General features: G+C 44.8%; 1 long non-coding RNA gene across 1 annotated transcript; it reads left to right on the top strand.

Moving 5' to 3' along the window:
- The first annotated feature begins 491 nt into the window (after window positions 1-491).
- LOC124029170 lies at window positions 492-1,638 on the top strand. The gene is made up of 2 exons (XR_006837739.1): window positions 492-558; window positions 924-1,638. It is a non-coding gene; the product is annotated as an uncharacterized LOC124029170 (long non-coding RNA).
- Window positions 1,639-4,487: the final 2,849 nt, after the last annotated feature.

The raw sequence follows: 4,487 nt of genomic DNA, 5'->3' as shown, positions 1-4,487 counted from the left end.
TCCCTTCTCTCCTCTTTCTCTCCCTTCTCTCCTCTCTCTCCCTTCTCTCCTCTTTCTCTCCCTTCTCTCCTCTTTCTCTCCCTTCACTCCTCTTTCTCTCTTTCTTCTCTCCTCTCTCTCTCCCTTCTCTCCTATCTCTCTCCCTTCTCTCCTCTCTCTCCATTCTCTCCCTCTCTCCTTCTCTCCTCTCTCTCTCCCTTCTCTCCTCTCTCTCTCTCCCTTCTCCTCTCTCTCTCTCCCCTTCTATCCTCTCTCTTCTCTCTCTCTCCCCTTTTCCTCTCTCTCCTCTCTCTCCTCTCTCTCTCTCTCCCTTCTCTCCTCTCTCTCTTCTCTCCTCTTTTCTCTCCCTCTTCTAGAAACTTGAAGAGGCGGACCGTAAGAGCCGTAACCAGCTGGACAGTCTGGAGAGGGAGCAGAGGCACCTCCAGCGCCAGTTGGACCTGCTGCAGGGGGCACCGGGGCCGGGTAGGAGGCACTGGGCCGGGGGAGGGAGAGAGGATACGCATGGACAGCGTGGGCTCACCCTCTGCTCCTCCGAGCACTCGGACTCGGACCAAGGTGAGTGGCCGTGACCGCCGAAAGGGATCTTTGTCAGATTCCAGTCTTTTTTCATTGTATCACACACATAAGCACATCAGTTAAAGAGATGTGGACTTTGCACACTTGTACCCTATTCTTAGGATAACCAGAAAGCTTGATTCTGTGTGGAAACAAACCAAACTTCTCCGTTTAGTAGTGTTCCTGTTTAGTTCCAAGGAGCTCTTGTTTCAAGTGTGTTATTCCAACGTTCTTCTCTTACTCTCTCTCTCTCTCTCTCTCTCTCTCTCTCTCTCTCTCTCTCTCTCTCTCTCTCTCTCTCTCTCTCTCTCTCTCTCTCTCTCTCTCTCTCTCTCCCCTTCTCCCACCTCCCTCGCCCTCTACAGAGGAGATTGAGGTGGACGTGGAGTCTACAGAGTTCTCGGAGCACGGAGAACTGGACTCGGTTTCTACGGCCTCCACCAGCGATCTAGACGACCACAGCAGCCTTCAGAGTCTAGCCAGCGACGAGGGCTACTCCAGCTGCAGCATCCTCAAACTCTCCTCAGCCTTCTCCGGATCCTCCTCATAGGAGATGGCTGTTGGGTGTAGACTCCTCCCCCCCGGCTCCAATCTGCAACCTCGGGGGGCTAAATCAACATCCAAAGACCAACCACCTGAACCTGTCCAGCGACGAAGGTTACGAGGGCAGACGTTAATCCAGCGTCCTCGTCAAACTCAGCGCCTTCTCTGACCGGCCGATTAGAGTTGTCTCCAGCCCCAGCTCCAACCTACAAACACCTTGGCCTCCCCCTCCATCCACCACCCCTGTTGTGTGTCGTCATGTCACCCATCTACATGTATCATCGCCGACTACACCATCGCCATGGCATCCCTCAAGTGGCGCCCTGACATCCTTCTAACTTCCTGTCTGTAACCCCTCGCCATCGCACCATCCGTCGCTCTGCTCCAACTCGCTGCTGAACCTCAACCCCCAGTCTGAGAACAACCCTCCCCCCCTCGGAACCCCTCAACCCCCCTCCGTCCCAAGCAGAAGGTCCAACCCCCCGTATCGTCCCGATAACGGGTACATGAAGAACAGAGATCGATCCAAACACAGAACCAACCTTTATTTTGAGAATCTGAATAAGAGCAATGGTTTGAGATTAGATTTGGACTTGGTTGGCTTTATGAATGATTGAAACTGAAGATGAAAAAGGATGTATTTTTATATGCTGGGATCAGCATTATCTTGGTTTTATTGCAGACATAATCGAAGGGAATAAGACCCCCTTTTTTTAAATCAAACAATTGATTAAGTTATTTTAGAATCAAACAACAAAAAAACAACCCCATATTTTAGCATCAGAAATGCACTTACATTTCTAATATATATATTAGAATATTGTCTGATGAGTTTTCTGAGTTTTAAAACCTTGTTTGGTTCTGTGTGTTTGAGTGTTTGCTCTGGTCTTGTGTCTGAAGTCAATGTTCTGCTGGACTTAAAAACCCATTTGGGAACAAGTGGTAATTTGGACACAGACTCTGTGGAATGTCAAGAAGTCTACTTGCCATATCAACACATTTTGGCCCTTGAACGACGCTCCTTTTTATTTGACATTTCTTGTCTTTGTGGGTTTTTTTGACCACTGTGCAACCACAGCACTGCATCCAACAGACACGTGAAATGGTGCTACCTGAAACAGCAGCAACAAACCCATCCACAACGCAGCTCAAACGCTTGTACAACCAACGATCCTTGTCTGTGTCATACAGGACGTTTCCATCCCAACGAATGGAGGAGAAACAAAAACATGCATCATATGCATTCCCATGGAACGTGGGCGGTGCTCGGTGTGGAAATCAATCTTCAAATGTGTTTTTACAACAACGCAGCTACCACAACAAGCGATCCTGCACCTGCCTACCTTATAGCTGTCTATAGAAACAAATCGGCACAATTTAAAAAGAAGGAATAGCAAGGAACTTTGGACTATAGAGACAACATCCATCCTTTCTCTATCCAGCAGTAACAAGCAATAACCGTTTCTGGTATTTTTGGTTATTTTTGTTTATTTTAAATTTCGACCATTTGACCTCCTGTTTTTCCCCCCTCTCTTTTCCAAGGCAACAGACCTGTAGCCGTCCAAAAAAACTCATTCAACTTGCGTAGTTTTTGTACATAATTAGATAGCTTACAAATAGCTTAATAAATGAACGATGAAAAAAGGAGTGTAAAAAAAATAAGTTAGAAAACTTGTGTATAGAAAAAAACCTATTGCCTCTGTTGCTGTTTTTGACCTTGTGTTTTTGTGCATTTTATATGATATTTTTGAAAAGATTTATTCTACTTCTCTCAGAGTTTGACTGGCAAGCGGTCAGTCAGTCGTCCACGTGGCATGAATTGGACAGTAATTGCTTTGTTCATTTTGCTGGTTGAAACGTTCAAAGGTTACCATTCTGTAGCTGTCCCCCATCAACCCCAAGAGAAGTTCCACTTCATAGTACTTAACTTAAAGTTCAAGACACAACAACAAGAGAACAACAACTATATGGCTGTAATACAAAATGGCCGCCACCCCAGGACATCTTCTGTTCATAAATACAGAGTTTGTGTGGCACTCTTATTTATTCAAATTTGTTTGTTTCTTACTTTTATTTTGAAAACTCCTATATGGCATTCCACTGGTGGTATCTCGTGAGCTGTGGTGGAACTCGAGTCTGAAGTGACAGCACCAAGGTGTATGATGATGTCATTGACTGTGTGTGTACATCCTTAGCCCTTGTTACTGAAGAGAGCCCAACTTGCACTTTGAAAAGTCTGCTTTTCAACTGGTATTCACATATCTCTTCATATGAAAGAACAATCCCACCCTGACCCTTGAGTTTTTGAAGTTTATATATTTATTAGCCTATTTCTCCATCACTCACAGAACCAACAGATTGGGAAAAAAAATGAAAAACGTTAACTTATTTGGTTTCTGTCTTATCTTATTACTCTTCCTATTTTTTTAATGATTTTATCCCTTATTTTAAGATTTAATGTTTAAAAGTGAAACAATTGTTGTTTCCCAAATGGCACCCTATTCCCTACATTGTGCACTACGTTTGACCAGACTCTGTCAAAAGTAGAGCACTAAGTAGGGAATAGGGTGCCATTTGGGAAACAGACCATGGTGAATCGTAGTGAAGTCAGTCAGGATACCAGGCTAATGTTGTTTTGTTAGACGGACACTTGAAACGTAATCAGCCCCCAAGCTGCTCCCAGTACTGAGCCTTGCCTCTCATGCATCCACGGTCGAGTTCCAAACTGACCCCAAGCTGCTCCCAGTACTGAGCCTTGCCTCTCATGCATCCACGGTCGAGTTCCAAACTGACCCCAGGCTGTATGGTCATCTTCTCCTTCTCTGATAGGCTGGGTGGAGTTTTGTCCTAACAGTTTACACCTATCCAATAATCCTAGAATTTGCTAGGAGGGGATGGGGGTGTAGGGTCAAGGGGTTGATTTTGGACTCAGCCTACAATAGCCAAGTCTAATGGGCAAATACTGAGCCAGCTACTATACAAAATGGGGGCTAACTAACTAACTCCACACTCTAGTAGGAAGACAAGTAGTAGTCTTTACTAGATTATGTTTTCGTCAACAAAATGTGTCTTACATTTACAAAAGCCTCAGATGAATATTATTGAGAACAAAAACCTATGGTTTCAACGAAGGACATCATTCAAGGTGTAAAGTTAAGAGTGTAATCTTGAGGGATTTCATGATCTCCTCAAATTTGGATGGTTCACTGACGATGGTGCTTTCTCGATAGAAACAAATAAGCCAAACGACCTCAGAACACCAACAGTGTCCTCTTCTCTTTCACAGGGGCCAGATTACTTCACTCTCCTTCATTTACACTTTTATCTTCTAGCGCTTTTTCTTTGTCGTTTTTGAACCTGCACTATGAGAAAAAGGGCCCATATTT

This window comes from Oncorhynchus gorbuscha, unplaced genomic scaffold (genome assembly GCF_021184085.1).
Source record: "Oncorhynchus gorbuscha isolate QuinsamMale2020 ecotype Even-year unplaced genomic scaffold, OgorEven_v1.0 Un_scaffold_5719, whole genome shotgun sequence".
In the NCBI taxonomy this organism is placed as follows: Eukaryota; Metazoa; Chordata; class Actinopteri; order Salmoniformes; family Salmonidae; genus Oncorhynchus; species Oncorhynchus gorbuscha.
This window is presented reverse-complemented; position numbering and strand designations above follow the sequence as displayed.